The 10,340-nt window shown below is 41.1% G+C and overlaps 1 long non-coding RNA gene across 2 annotated transcripts; it reads left to right on the top strand.

Annotated features, from left to right (window-relative positions):
* The first annotated feature begins 6 nt into the window (after window positions 1-6).
* LOC147752965 (uncharacterized) lies at window positions 7-5,675 on the top strand. Of its 2 annotated transcripts, XR_015312654.1 has the most exons (3): window positions 7-313; window positions 1,290-1,459; window positions 4,128-5,675. It is a non-coding gene; the product is annotated as an uncharacterized LOC147752965 (long non-coding RNA). The 2 variants fall into 2 exon arrangements; XR_015312653.1 differs by lacking the exons at window positions 7-313; window positions 1,290-1,459 and adding an exon at window positions 2,881-3,545.
* Window positions 5,676-10,340: the final 4,665 nt, after the last annotated feature.

Here is a 10,340-nt window from a genome sequence, read left to right as displayed (position 1 = left end):
GAAACGCGTATATCTGCCAGTATATGGTTATAACAAGAAAAGTTGCGTGTGAACGTGTGGGATGATGTGGGGGTTCGGCGAATGGGTAATATACGAGTCGTAGCTATGTAGCGTCGTGCGCTACGAACATCAGCACGTACGTGGAAACACATAGAAGTGCATCAGTCCAACACAGTGAATGACGACTGTACACGTAGTGCCTTCATGTCCGGTCGTATAGAATTAATCAACGCTTCTGTCCATAATCGCTTGTTTTCTATTACGTGTACTAGGGTGACTATGGTTTAGCATAAGCTGTGCCGTTCGTAGAAAGGTTCGTACGTACGCAATTTCTATATTTGTATTTACACAAGTCGCCAAACAACGTGGAGCAAGACTCCACGCTTTATAAGGAATTGAAGTATGTCGATTTAAGAATTATCTGAGAAAATACGAAACTCTGTTTTTTTTCTTTGTTATGTGCCTGCATCTTCGTGCTTACTTATTATCTACCTTGCTGCATGTACGTTGTAGCATACTGTTAACAAAACAACCCCCTTTGGATGCAATATTTTTGCTGGAGTCTATTTATACACATAGAATTTGTTTAGTTAAAAACGCATTTGGCGTAGAAGTGCAGAGCCGCTGCTCCAACGCAGAAACTAAGATGGACTGGCTGGTTCAAAGCATCGGTCATCAGCTGAGTCATTCGATCTTTCTGAAGGCACGCGTTCGGTAAAGCTCCAAAACATCTACCCCATAAAAGACAAAACCCCAGTAGCTTTTTAAAACGCTCAATCGAGTTTGAGCTTCAACGTTAGATCCTCTAGTTTACACTTCAAGGGCAGAGTTAGCACTTAAAGAGCAATACAATAAAGAAGCGACCAGTTTTCCTCATTCATTATAGTAAGTCATGACTGCTACGTGGCACCTCCTCGCGTAATTTCATGTGAAAATTAAAGAGAGATAACCATTGTTGTTATCGAAGCGTGAACAAGCTGCAAAGCACTTAGAATCATCTGTACTCTGGTTTCTGTGATAGTCATTGTTTCGAACAAGTGAGAAAAATTTCTTACGAAGCTAGCATGAATACATCATATACTTTCTAGAATGTTCTGCCTTTGTAAGGTCACTTTATGTTCCAATTTTCACCTGACAATTCTGAAAGTAAAAATCTTTCTCGAGGTAAGAAACACACGTATCAAGCGGAAGCTGTTGGATTCTGATCTCTTCGGAAAGATAAAGTGTCTCTTTAGTTATTTGCTTGCTCGTCGTAGTTAGCTTCCGTGTCTTCTTGTATCGTCTGGCAGGTTTCACTATTGATTTCGGGTTGAGAAGAAGCTCCGCCAATAGGAAAATTATATATAGCGTGTCTTCGCCGCGGATTGGTTCATAAAAGACGTCCGCCGACAGCAGGAACGGAACTCGTCCGTTCTGTGCGGACTGTATCACAATTACTGTATAACCATTTCCATTGCACGTAAGTTATACGTATATGTATTTCTCTGTATGCACATGCAGGCGGACGAAGCGTTTTTGGCCTATATGAAACGAGCCCTAGAGATAGATATCTAATAGCACGAGAACTGTCACGGAGTCCAACCGGCACTTGTTGAGCTACTAGAGTAAAAAACAATATGTCGTATTATATAGTACTACATGTTTCATCATAGAACACCGCATGTGCTTATATAATACAACCGCTGGAAACCAAATGAGGATCGAGGCAAGTGATACAATTCTATATGACCTTAATAGTAGCTCCCATAGTTAATATGACAGGAAGATCTGCTAGTTTATCTTAACACCGGAAGCCACAAGCTATAGATTTTGTAAGCTTATCTTTTTTGTGTTTCAGTTTTTATTATCTTTATAATATACATAACAACTGGGTCTTGTCGAGAACCTAAGAGCATTGTGGGTTCTCTATGCTATACAGGGGTGGCCAAAGTTGTTAACTGAGTTAGCGGTGGCCTAAAATGGGTAAATATTCAAAATTGTACTTTCATGGGGTTCAAGTTAAAGTAGGATAGGTGCAAAAATGTCAGACAACAATACTGGTTTTATGAGGTCCTAGTGTGAACACAGCTGCTGACTTCCAGCGAGCTTTGCAATGCAACATTATAATTTATTCGCAGTCATAGTCCAACAGAAACGGCGTATTTTTATAATATACAGTCAAGGTCGGTGGGTACCTCAATTAATGGGTAGTTGATAAAGATTTTCGGATGTTTTCTAACGATAAAAATAAGATTACCATATATCTACTCATGTTTTGCCCGCGATGTAACGCTATTGAGAACACTGACTTGTGAGACTTCCTCTTTATTAGAAAATGACCAGTCTCGACATAGAGATACGTTTCGATCGTGTAAACGCTCCTAGCACATACTACTTCAACATTACATCGCAGTGTTTATAAAACTCTCCTTGGAACATGAGCTAAATTAGCTTGTGCTGAACGCTACACCAAGTATGCTAGAGGGACGAAATGAATTAACGATTCATCATATGCCCTGTCTTGAAGCTATTTCCTATGTAAATTGCCTATAATTTTGCCAATAGACGTTCTCGAAGAGTGTGACTATTTAGAAATGCAGTAAAAAAAAACTATAGATTGTTTATTGCCAATGCCAAGCACCATGACTGCTTTCAGCTGTGTATTTTTGGCCTCTATTGTTCAGGCCGTAGCTGGACCACAACTGCTGCAGGTGTGGCAGCTACAATTTACGGCCAAGATCATGCACATGCCAAAACCATTAGTTGGCTTCGCTGAAAGAAGGGATGCGCCTTCATTTGCCTTTGAGTCATTCAGTTGTCTAAATGCTGGCCTCTGAAGCTAACCGATTAACTTGGATTGCCATTATAAAGGTTATACCCACCTAGCATTTCGTTATTCCCATACAATGTGGCAGAAAAGTCTACGAGCAACGGTCTCAACGGTCAAAATGAAGCGTTCTATCGAATGATGAACGAAAATGGAACGTAATTGATGCCAAACTGAAGGGATAGCAGCGTCGTTTTGGAGTAAAAAAGGAGCTATCGCGCCTGAACTTACAACGCCTCTCTTAAACCTTCTCGGCGTTTCGACCCTATTTTCAATCATATTCAGAAAAGTGCATAATGTGCAGGGTCCGGAAACCTAACCGATTCCACCAAGATATCCGGAAAAAGGTCTAAAATAGGACACAACCCAAAACCGTCGCCGGAGCCAGTCGGTTTAGTTTCATGTAAAGCAGCGAGAAATAGCAAAGAAAAGCTTTTATTTCACTACGTGTCGCTGAAACACAAGTAAAAGCTGTGTATGGACAACGACCAAACAGTGGTAACAGGGTTTCAGGAGTGTTCCGAAGTGCAGCGATGTGAACAGATGCGTATTTGCTTATTATATGTTCAGCGTTGAGTACGGATGCGTCTGATTAATTGTTATGCGAGAAAAAACGCCTGAGACGGAATAGTAGAAGCATCTTGGGCCGCCTTGATAACATTTGGCAACAATAGAATTTCGTAATCTGCCCAGTGGTGCCAATAGAACAACGAATCCTTATTTAGGTAACCGATTTAAGGTAAGCATACCTATTAGCTAAACATTTTAAACGAAAGACCCCATCAGTGTGTCTAGATCTATAGTACAAAGAAAGAGTGCGTATAAAATAACAATTGCACGATGATTGTGACAACATGGCCAGCATGAAATAAATTTTATAGAAGGCTATGGGACTATTCACAACTATGTTGATTTACATCGACCAAATTTTTTGCGCTGTCAATCTCCGACATCTACTCCACCATACAGTCATCGCGATGGAACACGCACGCTGCGAATTCCGTAATAGGAAACAGGCACTCATTTAGCAATAAAAAAGGACATCTAATACGAGCTAGCTAGTCTAGTGCGGTTTGTTCAAAAAACAACTTACTGTTGGATATTATCTGCGGATTGTTGTTGAAGTTCGTTTTCTACCTTAAGCCTGTAGCCGCTGCTGTCGACACATCGCCACATCATATTATGTGGCAAGTGTTTGAAGAGCGGGTAGCTGGCGTCGGTACAATAACTACAAGCTTTTAAACAAAAACAGCAGTGTCTTACCATCAACCAATTATTAAGCTCGCTCTTTTGAACAATCCTTGCTTCTATCGTTCCATAGGGGAGTTCACCAATTTAAGACGACCTGCCGGCGGAAAGAGAAAGGAAATCGGGACAGAAGGGCCGAGAGAATGTGGCAGGACAATGGAAGGCTAGAGTCAGGACTGACCTTGACCCCATTCCGGCGTGTTTTATATCTGCTGTGATAACTACTGCGTACAGCCGCCAGCTCACTGTATCGGCGATCCATACCCCTGCAGATCCGCGTCGGTGGCTAGAACCTTCTGTGTATGAAGGCCAACAGCTTCAAACGTGTTCATATTACAATTATTCGGGTGTCGAAAGCATATTCAAACTGGCAAAGAGCATTGGCTCAGTGTCGAAAAATCACCGGCCTGTTATCGATTTTACGCAGATCTATATCTATGTGTTATTATGTATTACCTAAACAGTTTCAGGCCAAGGATTTTAAGACTCTTTTTCAGAAATGAGTATACATCTGGTCCAGCCCTCAGAAAAGCAAAAGTTTAACTAATATAAGCTTGCGCTGTTCAGAAAAAAGCTACTAAGGCGATGTGACAGTTTGTATTGTTGAAGAGTATGTCTCATAGAAAACGGGTAAACTTATTGAGTATACTGGAGCTAACTACACCTTCGATGCAACTTTGAGAAAGTTTTTTTCTTCAATTATTTTATTTATTGTATAGTATTGATTTAGCACAAATTCGTTTGTGAACTTGACAGATTCTTTAAAGCTAACGGACATTTGTGTTCCAGTATAGCATGTTTAGCTTAGCGGGTTAGGTGCGTGGAGTTCTTTTTAAAAACAGTATTTCTTATAGCCTTATGAAAGCTTGCTAGGTTAGGTATTGAGGATTTCTTAGCTTTGAGCCTAAATGCTTGAATAATTAAAGTGAAATCAAATAGCAAAGAAGAGTACCATGCCGGATACCCGTTGTACAGATGAGGCTACATTTGACAGGTATCTTTGAGCCTGTTAAGCCTATTTCAGAAAAACAAAGCCATTCCCTCTTCCTGTGAATATCTACATAATATGCAACAAGCAATGCACAGTAGAAAATTATGAGGCTATTTCGGATGGAGGCCATATCAGCCGTCGATTTTTTTTCCGTATGAAGAATGTATAGTGCTACAACATTTGTACTGCTATTTTTTTTCAACATGCTCTAAGGAGTGGAACTTCTTCGAACAGGCAAGACTTTTCTCACACTTCGGCTAATTTCTATTGAAAAATAATGTCACAATAACTAGCTAAATATTTAGTTTTACCTGTATTAGAGCCACATGTTCCCAGATAGGCCTAAAGCAAGCTGCTGTTTTTAAACGTTACTGTGTTGAACTATATTACATTACCCATCCATGAAGCAAAATATATGAAGTGGGACTGTATAAACCAGTATTGTTTTGCGCTAGCAAAACACGAAGCAAAAGATCATCGATTACTAAGTAAAAGAAATTGAGTTTACCGTATTCTTATAACATGACATCAAGAAATAACACTATCGCCGACGGAGGTATCCCGTTCTTTAGGGCTCAAACATGGTATCCTATTGGCTAACTGCTTTAAATTCGGTACAACGAACAATTACTTGAAATTTTCTTTTGTGTTCGTTTAAATTTGACTTGGGTCTAAATGTTTTTTTCGGCCGTTGTTGCGGACGCACAAGCGACTTTCGGATTTGTTCAACGAATGGAATCGTAAAAACGTATTTTATTGACGTATCGTTGAAGCTGCTTTATATTGTCGATAAGTGCATTGTGTATTACTAAATGCATCAAATGTCTAATCGTGTCGTAAATCTTAAGTTACTCAATTGATCAGTACTAGCCGCTACGTATGTGACGATTACGTTGCAAATACAGTGAAAAGGCTGTAATTACTGCTATTCTAAGCGAGTATTTGGTTCGGAAGAGACCTACTTCAATGTCAGTCCAAGGTCGCAACGGACAAAATGAGCCGCGTTCCTAACCGCAAGAAGCTGAATACGTTTCGAAGGGCTGGCATCATGGCTAGGGTGTAGCAATGGGCCAGCTGCTAGCAAGGCGCTATCGGCACTTCTTACGACAAGCCAAAAAGCTAGCTCTTGCACTTCGAACCGTGTAGTTTCCTGTCACAAACACCTTCAAACAGGACATCTTTTCTAGACAAGTATAGTATGCCGTTTAGAAATGACTGCACTTGAAGCGATGGAATAAGCTGCTCAAGTGACATTACAGGGGCTCGTAGCGACGTTCGCCTTCATTGCCGCAAATGGAAACAGTCTCGCCATGTTTGGTGTTTTCTCTAAAAAGTGCTGCTACGTACGTGTATGCTGATACGTAGACCCGTGGGGAGTCAAGACTTTGTAGACCAGTCTGAATGGATTACACAGCGAGTGTTTGAAGACTGTGTTAAGCATTTTATCACAACATTCATTCGTCCTTGGATAAGCGATGACTGCTAAGCATAGAAAACCAGAAGACATATATAGGCCTGCGCATGGCCAAGAAAGTTCACGAGGACGACGTTCACACTGCTCATACAAGCTGCAACCCCTCTACGTGTCAGTCGTTGAGACATTCAAGGCTTGAATTCGTATGGTCAACATAACTTTGTCAACACTTGCACGAGAAGTGTGGCAATTCATAACGCGGTCGGACCGGGAAAAGTGTGCACAAAGCATCGTTTATGGCGGCAAATATCGTTAGGGGGTTTTGAAAGGCACATGTCTTTCTACTGAATGCAAGCACATTCACTGTAGATAACCTTCATTTTTAACTTGCGCAGAGTTTCTATGTTTCGAGTTGTACGTTCGGTATCGCCGTTAGGCATTCTCTCAGACGGCTGGCCCCCAGGGGAAGTGTGCTGACTCCAAGCAAGAAACGAAACATCTTTCTTGTCCTGTAACAGCGATTCTTCTTACAATATTCCCAAAGATACCTTTAGAAGACCTATATGGGATCGCTTAGGCTAAATATACTGTACGACTATCATAACTTATTACATTATGTTACTTAGGCTGTTATATTAGGTTTATTTTATATAGGCAACTGCTCTATAAAATACATATTGTATAATACTTCGTACCGTCCGTTCAGGTCCCTCAGGGTTAGTCAAGCATATGGGGGATCTTGCCCTAAAAACCTCAGGTCTCCTTTATACCGAGGAATGCTATCATAAAGCTAGTATACATTGTCCTTGAACATGATCTTTGATGCCACGAGATGGGTACCCTGCCGCGCATCTACTCGTTCGGTTCGAGCAAAAAACTGTTACACTTATTATTGTCGCTCTGGCGAAGCCATTAAGCGCCACAAGCTGGCAGGGAAGTGCCAATTAACGTGTTCAGCTTTGATGGCTAGTCAAGAGATTCGCGTTCGGCGCACGTTAGTGTACGCACGCTCATATGTGTGTTGTTGTAGTGACACAATAGAAGAAGAAGCCTTTCGTGCAACGTACGCAATGGCCGTCTGACGATCAGAGGAGTTAAAGTTTTTCATCAGCTACACGCAAACGTCTATTTAACTTAGGCAAGTACGAGCGATACATGCTAGCGACCAGTACATGAGCTCATGAGCTTGCACCCGAACGACTTGCGACACGACATCGACGGACAGAGCGAAAGAAGACCCCTTGGACAGCAATCGTGTTCTTATTTAGCTTGAGTGTCAAACTATGGTTTGCGGTCAGCTCGCTAGCTGGCTTTTGTCTGAAAGACGACAAGCATCGCATCTGAGTGATTCTGCCCGTGGGGTTAGACAATACATTGTCCGGGTGGTTACACGACCTGTCATCGGCCAAGTACAGCAGAGGGAAATTCAACCAGTAGCCCTACCCATGCCACATATGTGCGTATATAGCCTCCATGTTTCGAGTTTTATGCCCGGTATCGCCGTTAGATATTCCATCGAACGATGTGTATATAGCCTGGCCTCTGCGTTCGCTTCGGCTGTTTCTAAATGACAGCGAACGCATGAGGGTATTTGTGTCAATCGTTAGAAGATGCATCTAAACACGGCGAAATAAGTAAAGGCGCAGATACGACTATTTGGATATAACTACTAGAAATACCATATCTGGTAGCTTTCAGCTGGAAGGTACTATTCTGTTTACTTCTAAAGCTAAAGAGTAAATGAAACGAAATACAATTTTCACTCTCACTCCTAATGATACATTAACTAAATAAATAGACTATGTAACCAATAAGTTCGTTTTAATTAATCAACTTCTGTAGTCATTTTTTCAAGGTAAGCAAATAAATATTTTAATTATATATAGAGCACATGAAAATATTTAAAGTACCTGGGTGTCCGTTGGCCTATGATTGATGCTTCAGCTTTAACTATTGTCACAGTAAAATACGGTACACAGTTAACAACGGACGGATAATAAACTTCGCGAATACATTGATTTGTGAGTGATGGCAGCTATCCCTGCTCTCATTCACAGGGCTGATACTTAACGTCCGTACGAATCACTGTGCACTGTGTCCATAAAGAATTAATTTTCTCTAGGCCTAAAATAGGCCATTTAGATATTCAACTATTGATTAGGAATTACCACTAGTCACTGGGGAATTCCTACGAGAGGATAATTAAGCATTATTTAGGAAAGTGTAATATCTTTAAGAATGTCTCGTGGGCATATTTCTATTCCACCCTGAGACAAGTAGGAAGTGGAGACGAGGCGTACAAGTATAGGTACGATACAACAAGGGTTCCTTCCTAGACGTAGCCCCCGAAACTGAGCTCAGAAGAGTTCAATTTCGGGGTAAGCTAAAAATAGTATGGGATTCGTAGTTTCCGTGACTGGCTGAGCTGGCATTTGGAATCATTCGTTATCGTAGGCTGCGTTAATATCATTATCTATCTTGTCTGTTAATTGGGGATGGAAAAATCCTCGATACATACACTTAAACATCTAAAATGCATCATGCGTTATTCATTTTAGCAGGTGAATGTGTTGGCACTGGAATATATAGCGGCTTCCTTTGACGCAATAGGTTCAAGTAGTTCGTTGTCGACGAGAGAAAAGTACTGTTTATTATCGTTGTATGTTTGTTTATTTTCTATTTTAAACCCATTTCTATGCTCGAAGGAGACAAGGATATATTTGTCGATCATAAGTTCACAACGAAATTTATTTAACAGTCAACTCGCTGATTTACGTTTCCTGCTTACTTCTGCCAGTTGGGTCAACTGAGATCATGACAACCTAAACATATGTTTTCTCGTTAGGCGTGCACGCCACCCTTACTAAAAGCACTCCTATGTACGGAAAATACGTGTCTATCTCGATCAGTTTCAGGTGTTCTTTAAGTATCGGCACCAGTTCGAAAGCAAGTTCACCCTTGCCGTCTTACCTAATCGTCGTAACTTACCTAATCCCTTTCTCTTGCAGATAAATTGATATGGTAGTTAATTTACCTGTATGTCTTTGAACGTCTACGTAGCCCTGTCTGTAAAAGAATATTTAGAAAACAGCACGACTGCTTGTTATCTCGGCTTTTCGAAGGGCCAGCGATGCAAGTTAAGCTGCTCTCTGAAAACTAATAATCAGCTCGGTAATGAGCGTTAATATTAACTGGGCTATATTGGTCATTTTGAATTATTTATACGCACACACATGAGCAAGGATCTAGCTGAAATTATCACATTTGTTGGATACGAAGCCTTGCTCACCTCTATTAGTCGCCTACAAGTACTTCGCCTTCTTCCCGAATCCTCTCGACTGCATCCTGTATTATAGTTTCTCCTGTATGAACATTCATCCTACCAACAGCGTCCTATTGCATCAACAGACAATAATTAGACTAATTTAATTAAAGTTAAATAAATAATTGACGCTATAAACGGCTCCTACGGTGCATCACGGTCCAACAATCGCCTATATAGTGCAATCGACGTGAGCAAAACGAAAGGTCAGCAGATACACATGCTTTGAAATACATGTAGACAAGTGGGCTATCACAAATACCGTTGCACGCTTCACATGGAATCAATGTAAGCTATATAGTTTGCTTCGTTCAGTTCTGTGCTGATTTCGATTCCTGCAGGATAACTGAGTAACCGTCACGCGCAAATTCACCCCCTCAATCATCCTTACCGAGCACTTCCCTGAGAGCGAGCCCCAAGCAAACGACCCCTGATAACTACCAGTGGCACGGCCTTTTTTGTCTGTCCGCTCCAAACAACAGGCCAAGTAGATTCTGTCATCACCGTAATTATCGTCACCAGCGTCGTCCTACTCACGATCTCTACGTTTGCCGAATTG

Source organism: Varroa jacobsoni, unplaced genomic scaffold (assembly GCF_002532875.2).
Source record: "Varroa jacobsoni isolate VJ856 unplaced genomic scaffold, vjacob_1.0 scaffold_847, whole genome shotgun sequence".
Classification (NCBI taxonomy): domain Eukaryota; kingdom Metazoa; phylum Arthropoda; class Arachnida; order Mesostigmata; family Varroidae; genus Varroa; species Varroa jacobsoni.
Note: the sequence above shows the minus strand (reverse complement) of the source record. Positions and strands in the feature narration are given on the sequence as shown.